This window comes from Nipponia nippon, unplaced genomic scaffold (genome assembly GCF_047370975.1).
Source record: "Nipponia nippon isolate SJK-2023a ecotype South Korea unplaced genomic scaffold, ASM4737097v1 scaffold_1, whole genome shotgun sequence".
Taxonomy (NCBI): Eukaryota; Metazoa; Chordata; class Aves; order Pelecaniformes; family Threskiornithidae; genus Nipponia; species Nipponia nippon.
In genome coordinates, this window is record NW_028262290.1 from 55,711,852 (window position 1) to 55,737,381 (window position 25,530).

General features: G+C 38.8%; 1 protein-coding gene across 11 annotated transcripts in view; it reads left to right on the forward strand.

The window, feature by feature from the left end:
• The window catches only part of PTPRM (protein tyrosine phosphatase receptor type M), a 499,983-nt gene that overhangs the window by 246,039 nt on the left and 228,414 nt on the right, over positions 1-25,530 (forward strand). The gene's annotated exons all lie outside the window — the stretch shown is intronic.

Here is a 25,530-nt window from a genome sequence, read left to right on the forward strand (position 1 = left end):
AGGCATTGAGACTTCAGATTCTTCTGGAATATATGTTTCATGAAAATAACCTTACAAGTCATTATAAATTCCCAGTTGTAAGTCCACTTGTCCATGTTTACAACTGACAAGGTTCACACTACTAATATGTACCTTCACGTGCATTTCTTTGTTCAGCTATAATTAGAAAAAAAAAGGGGTTGTGTGAAAAAGACGTTGAACTTCTGATCCTTAGTTTAGTCACTTAAATGCATTTTGAGTCAATTAGAACAGTTTAATTTCTAGAAATACGGTTTACTTGTTGCTCCTATTTATTCTTCAGCTGTACAATGGGCTGATGGTGATGATCTGTAACTGAAGCAGCAAAAAATGAGTTTTTTTAAGGGTAGTGAGAAAACAAGTGTACCCTTGATCTCGCAAAGGTCTGTTTCGTCTTCGAGGTTCACTGTATGGTGGAAAGTGTCCTCATGTCTGTCTAAGACTCAGAAGAGCTTTTATTCATAGGCTGCTTTGGCAAAGCGCTCTGCATTTTAAGAAGCTAATTCTGACCCTGCTTTTCAGTGATCATAAGGCTACAGGTCTAAGTTCAACTTGCACATATAAAATAAGGCACCTGCTGAAATGATAAAGCACAATGATTGTTGCAATACCTTTTACAAGAGGGTGTTGTGAAGTGTTTCCGCAGTAGCTAACTAGCATCATGGCCCTGAAGAATAACAGGAAAGAGAGCTGGGGGCATAACATGAAAATGGTGGCAAAAAAGACTCAGAGGAGAGAGAACATTGATCCACACAAAGAACAGTCAAGGACCAAGGATGAGGAATCAGGATGAAGAAAATAATTAGTACAAGATAGTGAATGAGGAGGTGTGACAGATGCGCTCGACCCCTAAATCACTTATTCACAACAGGAGGGTATTAGGAGGATCTTGATAGTGGAAATATGTAGGGAACATTAATATCTCCCTGTGATGAGGAGGTTAAATATAATAAAATGATGCATGGCAAACTGAAAACAGCATATATCGGGGTAAAGTGACAAATGGCAGAAGGTGATTCTGCTGTTTCAGGTGGAATACAAGAAATGTGGAGGCCAGAGAGGACTTCATTTATCCAGGATTACTCAGGCATGGAGGCTTTCAGAAACCCAGGGACTGAAGTCAAGCTGGGTTTTGAGAATACCACAGGGACAGAGAGACCTGGCCTTGATAATAGGTTGAACGTACAGGGACTTAGAGGGGATTGATGTGCAGGAGCTTTGACCTCTTTCTTGCTCTGCAACGAGGAGAGTTATGCTCTTTCCTTGTAGACTTCTGTCCATGTTATTACTTAGCTATAAGGTCTGTGGCTTGTAAATCTGAGTTTCTGTTGTCTGACCCTAAACAGGTGCTTGTTCTTTTTTTTTTTCTCCAATTATACAGAAGTAATTATTTATTCATTGTTTTCATTAGACTTTAATAAATACATGAGAGACTAGCTAACATTTTGCTTGACACATTTTAATGACTCCCTTACGTCTTCATCTGCTTGAAGATAACTGATGAAACCTACTGGAAATTAAGGCTATAAATTTACAGGTAGGGATTTCAGTCTAATCAATATTTTGCTGGTAATGATAACAGTTTATTCTTATGAAATACCTTGGCTATAAAGTGGAGAATCAATGTCTGGGAATGAAAAACAGGTGTCACATTTGACAGGGACATTACTGTCATGATGTCTGGAGGCCCGTGGATTGTGTCAGCAAGCATAGCAGTAATTCTGTCAAATACGGTATGTGAGAAACTAATGAAAAAGTTAGAAACACTGGTTCTTGCTTGTGAGCTTGAGTCCTTCAATAATATGTTCATCTATTCTTGTTTTTATCTCGCATCCTTCTCTCTCTCTTTTCTTTCAAGCTGCAAGTCATAATACAGAATGTATGCTCTCTACCTCAGTCAGTCTCTCCTGTATTATGTTCTGAGAGCTACCTTTGTTTAATTACGGCATGAGGAAGGCAGTGCTGCGTGCTTTAGTGTTCCCAGCAGTTCATACTCAGAAGAGAACCAGAGCTATGTGGTCATGCAAACTCTAAGCAGATACTAAAGGATTAAAAAAACATTGAGGAACAGTGAAAGAGAACATAGAGAGGATAAATGTAAACACATTTCTTCATCAGATCCACAAGCACTAACAGAAAAATAGAAGTTCTTTTAAAAATGTGATTTGTAATCAAAGATAAAAACAAGTGCCGTATTAAATTAAGAAACAGGAAGCTGTTGTCCAATGTAAATCAGAAAGCTCTGATTCTGCAGTCTGTTTTCCTATACTAGTTCAATTTTACCTATCTACCAGGAGGCATTTTAACAGAAAGGAAGAGGCTGAATAGAACACGTCTTTGCTATTAGTTATACTTCCTAAGCTTAGGAAACACTTTAGATAATGTGCTGAAAGCACACTGGCTGATGAAAACTACTGTTTATAGTTATGCTAATATAGAAATAATGGCATCATTTTGGAAAAGGGTCTTTCCAAGCTTTGCAGCTCTAGTAGTGCAGAGAGTTCAGATCTGGCACCAGGTAACAGTGGTCATTTTAGAACAACTGCTCACGTTAACGCTGGAAGTTGCTCATCTTTGGAGCTATCTTTCCATCACTTGACAAACTTCACTTCCTCTCTCTTTTGTGATAACAGGAGGTACCCTAGCCACTCCATCACTACCAGCTCCCCCAGTAGCACCAAATGCATCAGCAGCTGCTACAGCTCTCATCTATAAATTGTGGGAAATATCAACAGTATGATACCATGCTGTTTCTCTGTGAACAGTTAGAAGATGTCAGTCACATGCTTCCAGCTTACAACTGACATGTCTGTACACTTGCAGTGCTTTGCAGCAGACGTACTTGACCTTTAATTCTAATTATAACTTCATAGTGGCTAAACTACAAGGTCTGGATATTTTAGCACAATTCTTGCAAAAGCAAAGCAAGACATGAAATACGTGCAGAGCTGCTCCCTCCCTGAGACTCCACATCACCTGAGAAAAAGAACTGGCACAGGACCAGGAGTTATGGTATGCCTGTCTTTTAAATGAACCCGAAACTATCACCTGCTTTCCTCATCAAAACTGCTAATAAATGAGGAGCTTTTGCTAAAGATGCCATGTCTTTGGTACAGACCTCCAATTAGGCACACAGTTTACCTTATTCCATAATGGTACCTTAGACATCTAAAAACAAAGCCATGAGGCTTTTAAGCAATTCTCACCTTATATGTCTAGGTATCATTATCTAATCAGTGGACTGCTGAGGGAAACTTTACAGTGAACAGAAAAGAGGGAATATACTCCTATTTCCATGCCTTCTAGAATGAGAAATCAGTGTATTCGGGAAATGGTGTTTTCCTGATATATCTATATGCCTGCAAAGCAAAGCAAAGACTGCACATAGGAAAAGAATACTGCATTCAATTATTGTGACTTTATGCCATACCTTCAAGTGGTGATAATGCCCTTTTCATACTCCAGTTAGGGTCTTAGACTCCCTGGAGAACCTTGACATTCATCATGAGATCTCAGGCTTCAACATTCTTTGTTCATTGCTGTTTCATTTTCCAGTAGGGTGATCTGTAAACTTAATGTCTTGTCTTTTATCACATGTGGAAGCCATATGATTCACGTAGATTAAATCTTTTGCCCAGTGGATAAATGTGGATCTGATATTTCATCTCAGAGTGGGTATTAAGAGCTGAACAAATGTGCTCCTCTTTGGTAAAGGAAGTTGCCAGCTTTCTACCTTGCAGGAAAATGTCCAAGCAAAACTGGCTTGTTCACAAATACTGAATTGCTCTAGGAAAATGCCATGACAGATTGCAAAACTAAATTTGTCATCAGTCTCGTAGGACAGGCTCATTGCTTGACAATCACAACAATCTAGTCGTCATATGGACTTTTGAGGTGTGTGCTCCACCCATTCCAAACCCTAAGGTTACCCTGGTTTCCTGAAGAACATATCAGAACATTACATGGAAGGATATACAAGACAGGAATATCATTAGCACAGAACCTACTATGAATCCATTTGCTAGGAGTCACAAACTTGCAGGGCTCTGTTGCCAAAGAAGCAAAGACAACAAAGCTGGGGACAACTGGAGAGAATGCTTTCCCAGGCAGAGATGTATTCAGATTGAGTTTACAGACTAAATTAACTGCTAACATTATTTCTTAAATAAAGGGAAGGTAGATTCATGGAGGCTTCTCACTATTGCTGGAGATAGGCACTATGGTAAATGCTTTCATTTGATAGGCAACACCTTCATAACTTTTGTTAATAAAATAAACTAATGATGCATAATAGCATAGACAAGTTGTATTACTCTTGAAGACATTGAAATGAGTGGATAAAAACAAAGCTGTATGCTCAAGTCTTTGGTCGCCACGTATTAAAAACTCGTGCATTATTTTGAATTAAAGTATTTCTCGGATATAATGCAGACTAGCTGTTCTGTTTCACAGTGTATACCTAGCTAAGTTTTAAGGCATAAACAATTCTTGGTATACTTTCAGGATTTTACAAAACATCCAGAACCTACAATAAAAATCACAGAAACTTTTCATCTTGTGAGAGCTAAGTAATCATCAAATATTTAATGAAAGTGGATGCCGACTGTGTTTTATCATGGTAGAAATTAGTATGAAAGATAAGAGAACCATCATGTAGAGTAAGGGAAAACCGCTAAGTGAAAATATGCGCTTAACAAAAAAGGGAAATGAATTGAAAAATATTTCAAATGTACTGATTTCCTGAAGATTCAAGGGCCTCGGGTCTGCTGTACTGCTGCAGATACAAGGGCCTCTAGTCCTTTGTCTTCTGACTTTACAACTAGTAGGTGAACAGTTTCCAAGCAGTTTGCAGATACCCTAGGCAAAATGCTTGGCTTAGCTTTGTAAGACTGTAATTTGTCTTTTGTCGAAAGGAGGGATTTATTTCTTTTGCGCTCACATGGCCAAATTCTGCCCCTGGATGTGTACATTAGGTATCAGGTTGCCTGAACCAAAATGACGAGTGTGTTTTACTATAGGCAATGTTTTACTATAATACAAGATTGAAATGTTAGCCTGTGGTCACAAGGTGAGCCATTTGCCATGTGATGAAGTTGTTTGTATTTTGGAGGCAAGTGAAACAAACACATTTTAGAAAATAGAGTCAGTTGCAAAAGGAAAGGAAACCTTAAAAATTACCAGCTTTATGTTGCCACATGCTTCAAGCCATAAATGTTTTATTTATACGAAGGACTTCCGCTCTTCTTCAACCTCAGATATTATAAAAGTTAAGTTTTCTGTTTCCACAACAGTATTGAAGAAATACTTTATTTACAGGAAAAAAAATCAAACCCGAAAAGTAATGACTATTCACAGCCTAACAAGTGTATGGATTATGCTATCCATGTACTTCTCTGAGTGGAATAATTGCTAAGTAAAGTTACTAATTAAAGATTTTTTTTTTTCTTTCTTTCTTCTTCTCCTTTTTAATGGTTGCCTCTTACAAGTCCTTCTGTAAAGAAAATGTCTCTTTTTTTCTCCTCTGGAATCTGGCTGACAGCTTCCATTCCTTAAACTTCAGCCTTGTCTTTGCCACTATTTAAATTCTGCTCCATAGCAAGGATGCTCACCTGTAAGTGCTCAATGTAGCGTAAGCCGCCCTTTCCTCCCCGGCGTCTGGGAATGCCCCTTCCTGCCATTGCAGCTATTCTCAGCAGGACCGCCAAGCTGGCTGCGATCTGCAGTCTGCAATGGCTTAGGACAGTTCTGTAAAGGAGCTGTCACATGAATAGCCCAATTTTTTTCACCACACATGCTTATCAGTAAACATCTCATATGCGAAGGAGATCACAGCCGTAAACCATGGGAGTCCAGAACCCGAATCCTGTATTTTGTGAAATTGTGCTTTTAATAAAAAGAGAGTTTTGCCATGCTAACCTAAGCCCTGATAGTACCCCCTCTTTCCTCTTCTTCAGTTTGCATCTTCATGCAGTGTGTGGTTTTTCTTCACTTTCTTTCCATAACTTTTATAATGATCCAGTTCTATTTCAACTAAAGAGCAAGTTATTTGTGAGCTATTTTGCCTATTTTCAAGAAATTAGCCAATGATACTAAATTTTTGAATATGGCTTCTTTATATAATTTAACAATAGAGTTCAAGATAAAAAATAAGGTACTGACATTGCCTTATTTAAATTTTGGATATGTAGAAGTATTTTAAATTGAAACAGCAATCATTAGTGTTGCCGTATGGACCGCCAGACGTAAATACATATAAAAATATATTTACACGGGAGTGAGATATCTGCAGATCACTGCTAAGTTTCTTTCCTGGTAAGACAAACAGCTATACCTACCTCTAAATGTAGTACTAAAGGCATACACACAAAAACCACAAGAGCACTCAGACTGATAGCAGCATTGTTTGTGCGCTTCTGTAGCTTTATCGAGAAACAATAAAATTCTTTAATTTTTGTAACTAAATAAAGGAACTCAGGATTTTTAGTGATGTCTGTGATACTGTCTGCCATTTTTCTGACTGTTAATTCTGTTTTCATAATGCCATTTTTTTACGTACAGTGATCTTTATAATTAATAATGGGTGTTGTACAGGGAGTTCTATATTAGTCAGTGGTTTTGGTAGATTGCCTTCAGAACGTTTCAGATGCCTTCTTCATTCTTCTTCATTAAAGGAAATGGAGAAAGCTCAAACCAGCCATTAGGAATTTCTTCCAGGACATTTCAGACAGTGCCTTAGGCAAGAATAAAGTATTTCATGTATATGTAGGACAGCCTTCATGCACCTATTTCTTTTGTCTCCATACTATTGCTATATTCATTTTGTCCGTATGTTTCCCTCTTGATTTAAGACATAACTCTACATTAAGATCGGGATAACTATTTCTATTTTTGAAATTTGAAATGAGTTGCAAATTCTGCTGAAGCAAATGGGTTTATTTATTGCAGTTTTAAATAGCTTTTTGGTTGTACTGAGAGTAAAATTGTTTCAACCACATACAGTTGTGTAGGTAATCCTATGGTCTGCTGAACGCACTGTAAGGAATATTGTGTCTATAGTTATAAACATTAGGCTTTACTTCTATCAAGAGACTCTGGCAACATCATAAACAATAGGATTGAATCTTGAGTCATTTGTTCATGTCACTGGATACCGTAGATGGAATTACTGCCTTATTTTATGTGAATTCACGGGGAGTACTTCTATATCTGGATCATGATTAATGCCTATGAAGCTGCCAGAAGTCTCCTAGGGTTTGTTATGCCATTTGTAACTAACTTCTTCTATGTGTTTTTAAACTTGTTACTGCAAATTTATCTAGAGAAATTTTGGACAGGTGATTTGGCATGAACATGTAAAAATAGATGCCGTAACCATGCCTTAGACTTCCCTCTGCTAGAAGGTAGAAGCTCCATAATAATAGGTTCAGCCTTTTAAGCTTTTTGTTTGTCTTTTTAAAGACCTCTTACAGATATGTACTGTGGCATTGCACAGGCCACACAAACACTACCTGTTTTGGTCTTCCACCTATAGCATTGACATATAGTGCTTTCCTCTAGTGATAGGTGACATTCTGAGCCAAAGCCTGATTTCAATAAACAGCCTTTGTCTTTATTCAGCTGTTTTTTTCATGTGCCCTGAATCTGCTAAATTGAACTATGGGCTAGTACTGAGAATAGGCTTTCTGATGAGACATTTGGCACTTCTGCTTCTTATCAGATAGTCTGGTTAACTTGAAGCTTTCACTAAGCATCTCTGCATGGCCATAGGAATAACCAAAGGTTTCCAGCATCCTTGAGCTCCCTCATTAGCCCATTCCATGTGTGTGTGTGGTGGGTCCCCCGCACTTCCCGGAGGAAGATGAGGATAGCTGGGTCCTTTGTTCCACTCTCCACTTCTTCCTGCACTTTGCCAAGGGCAATGGAGAGAAATGAAGAAAACCAGAAGTGCGTTTTCCTATTTGTGTGAGCCAGCAGCTTTTACTACACCTGTCACTCAGGAAACAAGAACACAAGGATGGAAATTCTTGAGATGCCTCCAAAGCATAGGACTTCATGTCAGTCATGATACTGGGCACATGCTGTTCAGGGCTGTCCTGTGGTGACCATCTCTCCTGCGGCATTTGCATGTTCAAACACAACCGTCAGCAGGAAGGATGAGAAGTTCCCTGAATGTGATAGGAAGTTAACCTTATATGCCCCAATCTCCTGGTGTTAGTAACAGGGTCATATTTTGACTTTTGGTGGTGATTTCTTATTTGATGGGAGACTTGAGAGCATGTGAGACTTGTCTTGTCTTATCTCTTTCACCTACAATAGTATTTCATCCAAATTCCTGTTCTTTTAAGGCAAAACTTGCCACTCCTAGCCTGCTTTCACTAATGGGCTTCAGGTATGGCTGGGAGCTTTTAAGGTCCTATTGCTGTAGGCGGAAAGCCACTACAGGGATCCTATGCACCATAGGACTCTGTGGGAAATTGCTGTGCTGCAGCATGCTGGAGAGAGCAAAGGATGCGTGTCTTCTGGACTTGCAAATCTTCCTCACTGTGTGCTGGTCTACAGAAGATTTGCTGTGACAGCCACATGTATGGCTATGCAGTGGCTGAACTCACCCATGATTTCAGAGAGAGAACAACTATGCTTAGGCTTGTAGAAGGATTTTTTGTCTCTCATTGTAGCTCATAATTTAAACTAGACTTTCCTCAGGGGTAGTTGTGTGGCCATATTGAACAAGTGTAACACATCCAAGAATGGTGTTTTTTGTTATTGTCACAAGCCAGTGTTAGAAGAAGCCTCAGATCAGTGACATTAAATCAATAATACACTTGTACCATGCTAAACATTATTACATAAATGACCACTTAAGCAGTCCCATGCTGGTTTTTTTCCTGTCATAAACAAGGACTGCATCATGAGGCACCGGTCCCTCCGACCCCTATTCACTTATATTCTTAATGGTAGTATTAGATGCAGTGTTCAGTGAAAGGGCTGAAGTGGACTTAAATGCTTCTGAGCTGTCACGTGAGCACCTTCTACTTTAACTCTTAAAAGGCCTGATTTTTTATGGGTTTGTTTTTTTTTTTGGGGGGGGGGGAACTGCTCCTGTATTAGAATACTTGTAAATATGCATTAAGGTAGTGAAATCTCCACAGAAATAAGGAGTAGGAGAATCCTGGTCAAAATATTCTCTCAGAGGTCTAACAATACCATGCTTTAAGGCTTCTTGAAAGTTCTGGCCATGCAAACTCCCTGTTTAATTTAATTCTTAATTAAAATCATTATTCTGTAGCATATCTAACTAACTATTCAGCAGGAGTAAAAAATGTCTGTCTAATAATTTTGCAGACTTACAGGAATTAGTAGTTATCAGAAGAAAGATGTTCTTTCTTGGATACTTCCTTTTTATGACTTGAGTAGTGTTTTGTAATTTTTAAAAATAATATTGTTTTAATTACCATGGTTACACACTGCTAGTGCTGATACAATTTAAAACGATTGCTTTCTGCTCCAATACTTAATACACTGTGAATTCATAAAAAATTAAACAAAAAAAAATTGTAGAGTGCAAAATTTCTTGTCTCTTTTTGCCTGCTATTTACTGAGGTCTTGATACTGTATTCTTCATTCAGGGAACACTCACATGTACCTGGATCAGACCTAAATATTCAAAATACCAAACCCATCTGTGGTGGGTTGACCTTGGCTGGCTCTGGCTGCGAGATGCCCACCCAGTTGCCCTCTCACTCCCTCTCCTCACCAGGGCAGGGGGATAAAATAAGATGGAAAAGCTCATGGGTTGAGGTAAAGCCAGGGAGATCACGTACCAATTACCATCACAGGCAAAACAGACTCAACTTGGGGAAAACTAGTTTAATTTATTGCCAGTTAAAATAGATTTGGGCAGCAAGAAACAAAGACAAATTAAAACACCTCCTCCCCAGGCTCAGCTTCACTCCTCTGCTCCCAGCTCCTCTCCCCCTCCGAGTGGCACAGGAAGATGGGGAATGGGGTCAGTCCACAGCAGCTCCTCTCTGCCGCTCCTTCCTTCTCACACTTTCCCCCTGCTCCAGCATGGAGTCCTCCACAAGCTACAGCTTCCTTCAGGGTATGTCCACCTGCTCCAGCATGGGATCATCCATGGGCTGCAGGGTGGATACCTGCTCCATCATGGTCCTCTCCGGAGCTGATGGAGAGTCTCTGCTCCAACACCTGTAGCACCTCCTCCCCCTCCTTCTTCTCTCACCTGGGTGTCTGCAGGGCTGTTTCTCACACTTTTTTTCCCCTCCCTCCTCTCACTGCCAGGCAGCGTTTTGCCCTTTCTTAAATACGCTTTCCCAGAGGCACCGCCATCTTGGCTGAGGGGCTCAGCGGTGCCCTGTGCTGGGTGGGTTGGCACCGGCTGGAACCGGCTGTGCCTGGCTCGGGGCTGCCCCTGCAGCCCCCCGCTGCCAGCCCCTGGGCCGCTGCACCCAGTGCACCATCCTAACTCACCTGTTCGTCCTGAATTAAGCTCTTGCCTTCCCGGACGTCAGTTCGTTGGCATTTCTGGTCATGTATTAGTGAAGCAGACTACCGCGTACATTTAGCTTCAACGCAGTTGTATGAATTGGTGAGTGTCCTCAGCACTGGAATAGCTAGAGACGCCCTGACTTTCATGTTGCTTTCCTTTCAACTTTCAGAGCATACTGAAAAAATAATAGTATCTTCTTCCGATGTAACACCTCTGAGCCATAAATATCAAAGTGCTTTACAAACAGAGGATTTACTTATTCAAATCAGAGGTGTTGAGCGGGATTTTTACGATCTTCCAGTGACAAGTGCCTAAGCCAGAAATTGAGCCGAGGTTTCAAATTCCCCAGTACAGGGATCCTTCCACTAAGCCCTATCACCTGTGTGAATAATACCAATCCACACAGACTTCAGCTGATGGGTTGGATGGGGCAAGTCAGCAAAGGAGCTTTTGTTGACTTCAAGTCTCTGTCATACTGTCTTTCTGTCAGTTTTTTTCCCCATTTGTCTCTACGGTTGACCTTTGAGATCCAGCCAGGAAGACCTGACAGGAGTGTTTGCACCGTCTAGTACAACAAGAGCAATTAACGTTTATAACATCTTATTAATGGCTATGTTCTGGTTTTTCAGGTTAACTATTAGAAATGAAGTTCTGAATATCACAGTCCAGTTACAAGACGATGAAATTATTTGTTCTTACAAATTTAACTTAGTTTAAGATGCGATTGTGCTACCGGCAGACTTGCATAAGCATATTACAGCAGCTCGGTTGTCGAGAAACTTCTAGCTTCAGTTGGTTATGCATTATATGAATATTTCTAGATTTTGTGTGCATATGTATACCAAAGCCAGCAAATCATTTTTATGTGCATGTAGATTACTGACAAAAAAATAAGCGTCATCATAATTCAGGGTTATAACAGGTGACCCCTAAACCATTCTGCAAATGCAAAAGCAGCAGCTCTTCTACTGTCGACTTCTCGTTTGGTTCAATTCTGAGTTACAAATAAGAGCTTACATTTCCTATCATGCAAATGCAAATTTTGATACTTAAAATATCAGTGCGTGGTTTATATCTTTCTGAATATTTCCTATTTTTGAAAATTAAACTTTTTAAAAACTTTATTTTTAAATAAGGACAGCTCTGTGGCTATTCTGTGGCCAAAAGCTCTGGGAGCTATTCATTTTGAGCTGTTGTAGGCTCTTGTTTCTTTTTATACCTTTGGGTTTTGGCAGTTTTTTTGCCTTTTTTTACTCTTTTCCCAGTTTTATTAATGAAATGCACCCTTAGAGATGAAAACCTGAGCACTCCACAAACTCCATGTAAATTATTATCCTGAATTTTTTACTTTCATAATTGTGATAGAGACAGGGGGAAGCCTGCAATGAGAAACAACTGTGCTTGGAAGAAAACTGCATGATTTATTACAGATGTCAGCAATTTATAAATTCAAATTAGAGTAACGTATAAATAGTGACTGTATAGCACTTGCTTTTTTATTACTTTGTGTATGACCTTTTTCAGAGTAGCAATTATTTTCCATTAGTTCAGTTCAATTGGAAAAAACAATGCTTAATGGACTTTGAATCCTGGGTCACTGGTGATAGAATTAGACAGTTTTCAGATTTATGTAATTGCTGTCATATGCAGTTCTGTAATTTGTCACATCAGCTTATTTCTGGTGGACTTTTACCAGTCACCTCTTCTGTGTTTTCCTTGAGCTGTGTGGTAAAACTGTGATCCAGGGCTCCTGAGTGACCTGCGGAGCTGGCTTATGTCTCAACCATAGAGCAACTGCCTGTCTTTGACCAGTGAAACTGTAGTCTAGTCCTGGCCTCTCTTCTTTGCTCAGGATCAGCAGGTACTTTAACAACCTCCCTTAACCTCCACTTTCCTGAATATTTGATGGCTGCTTTGTGTTCTTCCATGTCAGTTATGGTTCTGGCATAAATGCACACGTTCTTTAATCCATTTGACAGGACCACATTTAGAAGAGGGGAAGGAAGCAAAAGAACATAACCAAATGCAAAGTGACCTGTAGCAATTAAAGCAGGGGATGCTGCAGGCAACATAGGGAAATGTAGTCCTGATAAATGATTAATCTTTATGACTAGAGAAAGGAAATAAACAACACAGGCTCAAGACCATGTGTGGAAATAAAGCATGGCTTAAAGGAAATAAACAACACAGGCTTAACTAACCTGTGATACACATTCCACAAAAGCATGTTTATTTTAATATTTTCTTCTTTATTCTGTGCTTGTATTCCTTTTGTCTACTCTTTTTTGTCAGTTATACCATGTATTTCTGTATCTGAGGCAGACATCAAGTCCCAGGTATGTGCATTTTTGTGGAAATCGTAGGACTCTGTTAAATCTCATGAGGAAAAAGAGAATTAGCTTTGAAACAGTTTACCATCCACTACACCCCTTTTTCCCAGCTCTTCTCCTTCCTCCTCCACTAGAACTTTCTTTCCTTGTTACAGTTGCGTCAGAAGCAAGGATGGGCTGGTTTCCTCTGTATTTCGTAGTACAGTATAACAGTATAAATTCCCTTCATCAGCAAGCATATTTTCTTATGTTTGCTTTTTACAGGGAATGGTATAGCAGAGAATGCTGGTGGCAAATAACTTCTTCAGCTGTCACAGGAAAATTCAAAGAAATCTGCCAGAGAGGGAGCAATCTTGGGGGGTTCTTCAAGAAATTTTCTAGAGATTGTGATACGGCAGGAAAAAAAATGCTGAATATATTCAACCAACAAAGTCAACAGTGTATACTCTTAATGAAGGTACTTTTCAAGTACTTTAATGTATAAAGACATTATGTATAGTTATTGAAGGGGAAAGATAATCAGCCAGAAATTCCTTTCATACAAGGTGGCCCAATACACAGGAAAACAAAAATTATTTTACCTATATCATTTATGTAAGTTCTTACATCATTCTAAATTAAAACATCCAAAACTTGATGAGTTACCCAGGTAGCACAGGAGAAGTTTGTATTTTGCTTCTTTTAACAAAGCCTGAGTAAAGTACTGTTCTCATTTTTACTAGCTTGACAAAGGAATCGAAGTTCAATGTTGCGACTGATATTGAGGCCAAATTTATTAGTTACTGACAGTATACAAAGACAAAGATGGTAGTTTAGATTGCTGGGTGAAAAAGCACCTTCATTTACTCAGTAGCTAGTAACTCCTCAGGCTTGCGTGAAACTCCTGGAACAGTCCTGAGGATGGGCCTGACCTGAGGAAAGTTAAAGGCTGTATCCAGACTGACTGTGAATTATGTAGGAGGTTCTTTTTGGAAAAGGGTCTTGTCACAACCTAAACAGATGACCTTCTCAACTTTACAGCACTTGCCTCTCATTTAATATTGTACATACATGTTAATGGTAGTTAGCACGTAATACTGTAGTAGGAAGACAGGTTATTCTGTTCCCTTTTGACATGTATGTAAGTTCAAAGTTTCTTTTACCAGTTGTTACAGAGAATCTGATTCATTTATCAGGTTTATGCATTTGAGAGTTATTTGTCAAAACCGACCTCACTCTACATCATTTGGTTAAGGCTGATTGCACATGTCAGATTAGAAAGAATGGTAAATATTCTTTTTAGACAAGTAACATTGATTGGTGGCATTTTCTCTTTTACGTAGATTTATATGACCATGTTGTCCTGTCATCTAGGTTCAATAAAGGCCTGTTTTCAATCCCCAATTTAGCTAACACCGCTGTACGTAACAGCTCTGAATTAATGTGATTTGTCAGTAGCAATAGGCCACAGTGATAACCAGAACACGCTGCTACATCTTATTCTGACTGATCTATGAAACAGCATTGCCCATTTATCCTTTTACGCAACATAATAAACAGTCTCTGGTCTTCTACTTTCATGGCAGGTATTGAGCAGCTGAAACCTTCACTAATTTACACAATGGTTTATCTTTTCTCCAGTTGACTTCAGGGGCAACTCAAGCAGCTGTACCATAAAACCTAATGAGTTCAGACATGCTAATGTGTCACACAACAGAGCAAACAGTGCATGCTTTGCTGTTAATATTAGTCACAATTAGAAGGTGATCGGGGCACTTACTGTACAAAAATACAGGTACTGTATTAGTGTATAAAGAGAACAGTTTGCCATACTGCAATGTCATAGATGTATTCCAGCCATTTCTGGGAAAATGGGCTAGAAAAAAGATTTTTCCCTCACACCAAAACTTGTAAATGTTTATACTGTTCTCCTGGTTTCCCATTTTTTGACCACTGAGTAGAGGAGTGTATGTTACATTAATGACGTTTCCCCTGTTCATGGTGCATGGTCAAATTATGTCTGTTGTTCTCATGAATATACTTAATTATGAGCCAGCCACCTGCACCATCTCTTAGTATATCTGAAAGTTGTGTTGACCCTGTATTACCAGATGGTTTCAAGTTCAGGGAAGACAAAAGTGTTGTGTGGTAACTGTGTGAAGGAGCTATGTCAGGTGGCCACAAGAGCAATTCCTCAGACCTTCATCTTCCTTTGTTTTGCCTGTGGCTTCTCAAACATGAGCAGCATCTGGGCTGCACGCTGTATAAAGTCATCTAGAAGTTTGCTACCTGTGCCAGCTTCTGAAGGGTGCCACAGGTGTGGCAGTACATGTCAGGTTAAATGCGTCTCTGTCAGATCAGGAGATAATGACACCTGCTTTGTTAATATACAGTGGACATGTGACAGAAAGGGACAATAATGACACCGTAAGCCAGCCACGTGATCAACTCAGAAATAGGGTTAAATGCCTGTGAGGTATCTACCAAAGGTAGATGTACCAAAGGTAGCATCTACCAGAAGCAGGCACTTTATTTGCCATCTTACCATCGTAATTCTTCTGAGAGGTATTTGTCACAACCTTTTATTTCTTGTTGATTTACATATTCACGGAGCTTCCTGGGGTGAAGTTGGGATAAATTGTCAGTGCCATATGTGTGAAGTGAAAAGTATATGTCTGCACTCTTTATTTTTCATTTATCAGTTAGATGTGTGCTTCCTTCATGCAAAAGAAAGAAAACCTTAAGAACACATGCTTGTCTGTCTTTCGAACTCTCTAGAATTAGCTTGTCATGAAATGTAAAACTAATGTGTAGTTGTAAAAACCACTGCCAGCGTTTTCCTCACTAGTGGCTGATGGCTAAGTAGATTTAGAAATGAAAGGGGTTATTATAAAGTGATTACTGAATAGCTAGGTATGTCATTTTAAACAAGCAACTAAAATCTCTGTTGCAGATTCAGAATGTAATCTTGTTTGTATCATTCATACTTAAAATCTGATTTTGATTGTGGAGGTGTAATCATGTAATGTAGGTAATTTCACAAAAATGTATCGAATGATGTTTTTCTTTAATTCCTTATTTAAATGTATTAGAATTTAAATGACTCACCATTCAGAGTATACCTATAAAATGACAACATAAAGAAATATTAGATTCAGTTTGCATTGGTTCAGATTTAAATTTTACTATGAAGTGAAAAGTTCATATCAGCTCTCTCATGAAAGAAAACATTGTATAGAAACTAACACTGAAAATACTACTAACTTTAAAAGGGTGTTATTGATGATTAGACCAATATACTTTGCATCTGTGAATGTCAGCCTGAAGACATAGGTTTCATGGGATACATGTAGCCATGAATTGGAGAATAAGAGATGAAAAAGTTAAGGGAACTGTCTCATGCAGGATTATATCACTCATTCATGGTTCTGTATCCAGTGCTTGTAATAATACATTACTAAAAGCTTAAATCCAACGCCTCATCTGGTTTCAAGCAACAGCTCCACTTATTTTTTGTAAGTGCTACACTTATTTTTTGAAAGTGGTGAGCTGATGCCATGGATGCTTATTAGAATGTGCTTTCAATGAATCTTCCGTAATTGGCTAAGTATCGTGGTTCTCTCCCAAGAACTCCTATATTTTTAGCTTGCGTTTCAGCTACAAATATCACAGAAAGAATTCTCCTAGTGATAAGCTGATATTGGTACTTATGATCCTTCCTGGAAAAAGTAGACCTCTACTATATTGCATATTTGAATTTGAGGGGGAATGAGGATTCAAGCTGGCTCATTTTAAGAACTTGGCCCGCTCATTTTACTGCTGTAAGCTGTGAGTATGTATTTTATTGTTTTCTGAGCTCCCACATTTTGGAACTAACCAGTTCTGGCCACAAAGTATGGAAAAACCTGTTGAGTGCTCTGTTCTAATGGGTTAGAAATGAGACTGAGAATTAGGATTCCACAGCTTTTGCTGATGCTTTGTAACCTTCAGCAGGTAATTCGTTTCTTTTGAGCTTCGGTTTCTTTGTATATAAACTCAGAGAAATGCTATTACTGTACCTCATACAGATACATAAGGTTTAACTACATAATACTTATGCACTACCTGATAGAACAAAATCAGTGGAAGCATGATCTGGCATCTGAAGAAGAATGGTGTTAGCTATAATCTTACTGACAGCAGGATAGTTTGGGAGATGCTAGGTTTTCTCTTTTGCCCAGTAGACTGCTGGCATCTCTGGCAGGAAGAAGAGGCTGAGTATGAGCACATGCTGTAAGTGAGAATCTTCCAGTTCTCAGATGCTGGGAAGTGGTTTAGTCCAGGGACAGAAAACTATCTGTGGTGGCGTTGCCCTGAGATATGTTTTTTTATACTTAAGTCTTGTCCTGTTGACACCTTCTATCCATTGTGACACTGTGGATGCTGATCATGTTAGTAAAGGTGCTGGGAGAAAAGTATGCAGGAAGTTTAGTCCTGCCTCTCAGTGCTCTTAAGTCTGCAATAACTTGGAAGGGTGCAGAAGGGATCCCCACAGGCTCCTGCTCAAAGTTAGCCTCCTGATAACTTCAGGGTACATACACCCTTGTGTTCATCTTCCTTCACTGGCATTTTGACTGTGGAAGACAAATGAATATAATTAAAAGAATATGATTAAAAAGAAGAATTTTTTTTAAAAAAAGAATATAATTAAAGAACCCCACATTTTTTTGACAATTTGCTCAAAGAAAAACAGACAGAGTCTAGATTTCGGCATATTTTTTACATACATATAACTGAATATTCCTTCCTCTTTTGGATTGCAGGTGACTATCATTTCACTTTTGCTGTCTCATAGTTCTTTCTCTCATTAGTGCTGAAGCTCTGCAGGGCTTGCATCCCAACATTTTTTAAAGTGTCAGGGAGTACGTTTAGAAGACTGATAGAAGTGCTGCTTTTCTGTGGGAGGCATCTATTTTTTGCAGAAGGAGGGACGTGTTCTTTTGGAAATGCTATTAACAAGTAACAGTGAAAGATTGGTAAGAATTTTAAATACCGTAACTTAAAATCTTTCCAGGAGATGCTGGGTATCTTCTGCAGTCATTTACTTTTACCTAAATAATCTTAGTAACTATTGCTATCAATTTCTATGACTGCTCCATGTAGAGCTATCCCAGATGTAGAGATATCCCAGATGAAACCAATGTTTCAAGTTTTTTTACAAATTTAAGATTGTTCTTTGCTGCTTTTAACATTTTTGCTTGCTGCCACAACACGCTGTGGTCTTAGATAAGTAAGAAGACCAACCTATAATGTGCCCCTCTTTACTCCAAGGGTTGTTTCTGGATCTTCCACAGCTTTGTGTAGCTTAGTCTTTGGTTTCACTTTAAAATGATTGGACTCAGCAGGACAATGACATCAGCAACATAATATTAGGACTTTGATTTTGCTCATTTTATGAGTAATTTGTCGCTTTGTTTCTTTGTTTGCCTCCTCTTTATTTGATTCTTTTCTTTTATAACCCAAATAATGGACAGTATGAAAAATCATGAAGGTAAAGTGCCTGCTTTCTTCCTCTAGTCCTAACTACAAAGCAGTTCTTTATATTAATAAATTTGACTGCTCCTTTGGATTTCAGATGCGGCAGTGTAAAATCAATGTGTTTTTATTGACCTAAATAAAAATGTGTTAAAAAGCTGTGAAATGACACCACCCAAAATCTTGCCCACTGTTTCTTTCCTCACTGCACTCTGCAGTTTTTGGTAATTCGAAAAACCCTGATCTATTACCAGATTTGATAAATCACGTGGTATTTTGAGCAACGAAAAGCTCTTTTTAAATTTCAATCTGTTGTTGAAGAACTCAGACAAAGAATAATTACAGTATAAAAATCACTCCAGCACAGTTGAATGTGATCTTTCATAAAACTACCTGACCAAGTTTGCAAACAACCTCAAATTGTTTGCAGTCTTGTATAGATTGGGTATCAAATAAAATGGTGGTGAATGGGGTCAAATCCAGTTGGCAACTGGTCACAAGTGGTGTTCCCCAGGGCTCAGTATTGGGGCCAGTTCTGTTCAATATCTTTATCGATGATCTGGACAAGGGGATCAAGGGCACCCTCAGTAAGTTTGAAGACAACACCAAGTTGGGTGGGAGTGTTGATCTGCTGGAGGGTAGGAAGGCCCTACAGAGGGACCTGGACAGGCTGGACCGATGGGCTGGGGCCAACTGTATGACGTTCAACAAGGCTGAGTGCCGGCTCCTGCACTTGGGTCAAAACAACCGCATGCAACACTGCAGGCTTGGGGAGGAGTGGCTGGAGAGCTGCTTGGCAGAAAAGGACCTGGGGGTGGTGGTTGACAGCTGCCTGAACATGAGCCAGCAGTGTGCCCAGGTGGCCAAGAAGGCCAATGGCATCCTGGCTTGTATCAGGAATAGTGTGGCCAGCAGGACCAGGGAGGTGATAGTGCCCCTGTACTTGGCACTGGTGAGGCTGCACCTCGAGTCCTGTGTTCAGTTTTGGGCCCCTTGCTACAAGAAAGATATTGAGGCGCTGGAGCGTGTCCAATGAAGGGCAACAAAGTTGGTGAAGGGTGTAGAGAACAAGTCTTAGGAGGAGCGGCTGAGGGAGCTGGGGTTGTTTAGCCTAGAGAAGAGGAGGCTGAGGGGAGACCTTCTCGCTCTCTACAGCTACCTGAAAGGAGGTTTTAGTGAGATGGGGGTCAGTCTCTTCTCCCTAGTAACAAGCGATAGGATGAGAGGAAATGTCCTCAAGCTGTGCCAGGGGAGATTTAGATTAGATATTAGGAAAAATTTCTTCACGGAGAGAGTGGTTAGGCACTGGAACAGACTGCCCAGGGAAGTGGTGCAATCACAGTCCCTAGAAGTATTCAAAAAACGTGTAGATGTGGTGCTTAGGGACATGGTTTAGAGGTGGACCAGGCAGTTAGGTTAAGGGCTGGACTCGATCATCTCAGAGGTCCTTTCCAACCTTAATGATTCTATGATTCTATGAAAATCAAATAAGGACAAGCCAAACAAGTAAAACGTACTTACTTTCTTGTTTGATGTTGACCATAGATGTACAAATCTTGAGATTTGTTTTCTAAAAACAAAACAAACATTGTTACTTTGATAGCAGCTGGCTCACGAGGCATATATTCTGTTCCCCAATAGATAAAATGATATTTCACCCCTGTAGATGAAATGATATTTCATTACCTCATGATCTGTGCCCCTGAGGCATAACATAATATCTAGACTATTGTGGAACAGCAGAGCATCTGTTTATCTGGAGAACTGTAGAGTGAGTAGAGAAGCCTGGCTTTATAACCTCTGCAGGTAGGGTTTTACCAAGTAAGGAGAAACATGGGTGAAATATGGTGTGCATAAATATATATAAAGTAAGAGTTGTAGTCTCCATTCTTGAAAAATGTTTAAGTGTTTAATGTTGTCATTTCTCTGCAGGGGAAAGTGAACTTCCATGTCTCCTCCTCAGCTTTTCTGTTTTGTTTTTCCCTGGAAGGTATATCTGATTCAGTAAAGTGCACTGACAGCCTGATCACTTTTACCAGTGCCGGTGAACTCTTAAAGCATGTGTTTGACTTAAAACGCAAGTAGCCTTGTTCGAAACAAAGCGCCTGTCTTAAATTGTCTGCTGAATCAGATGTGGCCCTGATTTAGTGTGTGGAATCCAGTCTAAAGTTTGTATGTGCTTATGGTCTCCATCACTGTAGTATGCAAGAACCTTGCAGGTGTTCATGAAATTATATGCAACACCCTCTGATAGTGATGCTAGAGCACTATGACTCCCACTTTACTCAGAAGGAATTGATGTGAAAAGATGTTAAGTAATTTGAACAAGACTGCTTAGGCAATCTGTGAAAAGCCTGTACATTTAATTATCATTAAAGAAATTTTGTGTTTAAAAGAGCTGGAGCAGATAATATCTTAAATCTCAGATGATTCTGGTTTCATCTTAAATTTTTACATTTTCTTGTTCTGTTCATCCTTTACTTCCTGTGGAAAGACAAGAGAGTCCAATCTGGAATTTAAATCACAAGAGTTGTGTTTACAGAGCTAAACCATGCTAACAGTTTGCCTAGACAAGAAGTAAATTCTTCATTCCTATTGTTCAGATATCTTTCCAATGGTACCTAACACATACCAGATGTCTGGAGCTACTGGAGTATCATGGAGTGGCAGAAAATCACCATGCCGTTGCTTTCTTCATCTCTTATTTCAGTAGGTCTGTGCAGTCTGTGGTGAAAAGACAAAACTTCCCGTCGGAGTTTTCATTCTAAACCCAAGTTTTGATGATCAATGACAGGATGCTAAAAATACACCTAAATGTGATTCTGAAATTGAGTTTCTGAAAAAGCATTGTACTTGTGGTAAGAGGTAAAGTGTGAAGTTCCAGAGAAATGAGCTGTGAATTGCAGGTGCAATGGAAATTGATCCTGTCTGTCAGTCTCTGCTCCATATTCTCATCAAAAGAGAGAGGAGCAGAGAAGGAGCCAAGATCACCGATTAAATTGGATGCTAAAGTGCCAGGGGCTAGAACCGGGCTTGCTGGTCCCTCAGGTCGGAGCTGCAACTGTCAGCCTTCACTGCTTGATACCCTGCTGAAGCTGGCAGAAGGAGAGCAGTATGAAAAATGCTGCAGGTGCCAGCAGGGGAATTAGTAAGAACTACCTGGCTAAGCTTCAGGCATGACAGGCAGTGCGCTCCTTTGGGAGGAAAGGCTCTTCTCTTATGAGCTGGTAGGCCTTATTTTCCCCATTTGCCTCATGATTTGTACTGGTGAGGCATAAGAAAATAGCTGGAATACTGAGGAACAGGAGAGGCTCAGTTCATCTAGAGAACTGCAGAGTGAGTGGAGAGGTCTGGCCATATAACCTCTCTGCAGGTGGGCCTTCACCAAGTAAGGAAAAAACAAAGGTTCAGCAAATAGCAGTTGTGCTATGAGATGTACATGCTGCATATCATATAATCAGTGTGGCATATTAATCTCCTTATTCATCTTCTACTCTAAAAAAATGTGATTTCAGTTGTGATTAGCCCTGTGAAATGACACTTCTCTGTGTAGCTATCACTTAACCTTACCTGATGCAAGGTAACAACAGCAGACCATTGCTAGGACGACAGCCTTCAAGTACTGCATGAATAGTTAGTGCCAGTCTCATGAGCACAACAGCAGCATCTCTATAGAAAGCTTACTTTTTCATTTAAAGTTGGGAACTTACCATGGGAAAGTGATAAAAAGATCCTGTAGAAAATCAACAAAATGAAGTCATCATGCTGTGGTAATGAATTCAGCTTTTTTTAAACCATAGTCATTACCTGTCATTCTTTTTGTGTTGCTTAACAGTTTTCTTTCCCCAAATATCCTGTGTCCTTCCTTCATGATAAAGAGCACATACTTTCCAGAGTACTGGAAGCGATGTGGTGTGCTCTGAGAATCATATCACATTAAATATTTCCTCTGGGGTATACAACGATACCTCCAGAGAAGCTCAGTGCTAACGTGATCAAATGGAAACTTCTTTTTCTATCTTTTGTTGCAATTAGTGCTATTTTTCATGGCTGTTTTGAGCCACATAGTTTTTTAATCCAAAAACTCCATTGTTACCTTAGCCTTTTTTTCTGGTTAAAAGTAGACATGTTTCCCTTCATCTCTTTTCTGCTTACTGTATGAATTAACTGAATTTAACCAAAAATTGTCATGTACTTGAAGCATATAGATCTGTTATGACTGAGGACTCAACTATATAGAGCAGATGAGAACTGATATCCTCAGGTCTGTAATGAAGCAATGTCTGATAAATGAAAGAAGTGTGATACTGGAAAGAAAAATAAAATAAAGCAAATAAAGTAGTGGTAATTCAGGAATTAGTTTTATTTGATGAAAAAATAATAAAGCATCGTGTATTCCTCTAACCATGTCCATTTTGAGAATTTAAAAGTGAGGTTGAGGACACAAAGTGGGTAAATTCTTTGGAGTAACAGGCCTGTATCTTCAGAGGCTCTTTCATGGACAAACCTTTTTGGAATATTCAACCTCACTTTCTCAGTGGACATCCCCCATAAACCAATGGTTATCCTACCTGGTGCATCATATAAGATCTTGCTTTATTTTTCCTTAAATGTCTTTCTCTGCTGTGTCCCACGTTTTTTTATGTCCTACCTCTCCCTTTCTTTCCACTAAGTGCTATCATTGACTAGTTGACACATTAACTGGGTTGACAAAATACGCTTACCCCACGAAGGGCTCATTAGGGCCCTATCAGTTTGGCATAATTCTGAGTGAATGATAAGAAAAACAGATATGAGCTGCATAGCTATCTGATACTATAGATTACAGAATCAAGTCAGGAACAAAAGCAACCAGGGTATTTGCCTTGTCTGATGAGTTTTATCCTGTGAATATCAACAAAAGCTGTGTTGTCTCCATCTTTTACAATCTAATCTCTTTTTTCGCTTGTCTGTTTTGTTAGAAGTAAAAATGTACCTGTCATTCTCATAGCAATGACTTCAAGATTTAACTAGAGGGCTAACTTGTACTTTTTATTAAGGTAACGTGACATAAGAATATCTTCCTCCTGGGCAGAAATCTTGGATAGGTTTTGATCCAGTTTTTTTGTACAGCCACTTGATTTCAGTTTTAAAATGCTACGAATTAATTTTATGTCTCTAATAAAATGATTTCTCAGCTCCCCTGTGAATTTTCTGATGTGCCTACTACGGAACTAGGCAGGCTTTTCCATATTCTTGCAGCTAGGAACTTTGCTCAACTGCTTAATGTTGTATGTCAGGGTCACCTCAGCTTTGTTGATTTTCTAGTCCTATTTAGCCCATTCGGATAGCATTACAGTTACATAATACCCATCAAATGTCCTTTGCTATTCATAGTCTCACCTAAATGAAGAAATGCTTAGAAGCTGATATGAAACAACAAAAAAAGAAAAACTCCTTTTCAATGAAATTTATGTTTGAATTATGCAGAAGTAAATGCTTAAGGAAGACATGAAACTCTTAGGACTTGCCAGTCTTTGAGGTTTGCTTCTCATTAATCTTAATTGTTGTAGTAACAGAAAATATCCCAAGCACCAGGATTCTTAGCTGGGGTATCTGAGTGTGGAAGCAGGTGAGTGACTCTATACTGATTTATCCTTGATGAGGATATTTTTACCAGTCAGTCTAGTCACTAGAAAGGAGACCAGGATTAGATCTGTTATTGAATTTGTTTTGCCTTGCCATTTTGTTCACCAGTTGGCAAATATTCTATACTGATGATCAACACTGTTGGGTAGTGGCAATTAATTTAAAAAAAAAGAAAAAGAAGGTGGAGGATTTAAAAGGGAAAAAAATACCCTGCTTTGTAGATGTTAGAGAGAACAAGCAATTTCTTAACACCTTTTCTTCAAGGACTTAAGATGAATAACATCTTTGAACAAATATTTCAAGCGTGCAGGGATTTTATTAAAAAGTAAAAAGATGAAATCCTGTGTAAATTGTTCAGAACATTCCTAGTGAAGACATGTTGATTAATAAACATAAAAGAAGGAAGATGCATATTAATTTGTTTACGTATAAGAGGCTTCTAGCTCATTAAATGTCTTCTAAGCATTTAACTAGTGAAGCAGTGGATAAAACCAGACATTGTCTTTAATCTTGTTGAGGGCTCCTATGAAAAAAACCCCAGATTATTGCTAAATACGTATAATAGCTGTATTAATGACAGTGTTTAGAAAATGAGGAGTGTGTGTCAACTCAGTGGTTTTGCTGTAATATGGTGGAAATTTGGGTTCGCTTTTCTATCTCAATTGCTGGGACCTGTAGGACTGAAGAAAATTTAAATTCATCAGCCACAATCTTTGGTTCTTGTATATAGATAGCCATAAATTGTTGGGTTTGATTTTGTTATATGTGATTTATGGCTGGTAATCAAATGGGAGATCTCTAAGAAAGCTCAGATGCAGTAGGATGTCGGCTGATGTGCCTCCTGTCATTCCTTTTGATTCTTTGGTAAACCACTACTACAAACTGAGCTACTTGTACTGTTTATTTTAGATGTGGTAAAAAAAAAAAAAGACGCTATTAACAACGGATGTTTATGGGAAGAGAACCCTATAGACTATTTTAAGGGAACTGGAATATTAACTTAATGTCCTGGCCAAATATAGACTGAGTAATTGCATTCAGTCTAACTTAAAAACAAATGAATAAGAAATAGCTGAAGAACCACCTAACACTTTTTCTTCATATAAACAGTCCTGGGAGAAAATCACCAAGTATTTGCAAGTTTTCCCTAAAATTACCTTTTCTTTTTAGGTACTTGTTTTGTAAAGTTTTTTGCTCTAAAAGTGTTAACACAGATTAATTTTAAAAAAAAAAATTGGACATATTTATTTTTTGCAAGCGACAGATAGGTAAAAAAGTAAGCGTAATTTAAACTGTATTGTGCAGTTTGAGTTTAAGCATAAAAACTTTCTGGTATTTTGTTTGCTCTTCATTTTTCATGAAAGACACTTCTCTCTCCTTTTCTCACTGTTTTTTTTTCCTGATTTTTCAGAGACCTATATTTTTATTGTCATTTCCACTATGAGAGATAAAGCAATGAATTTCTGTTTCTGCTTATATGTCATATTTATAGAAAAGTATAACTTATTACTCATGTTACTTACTATTATAATATGATAAATAATCATACCAGAA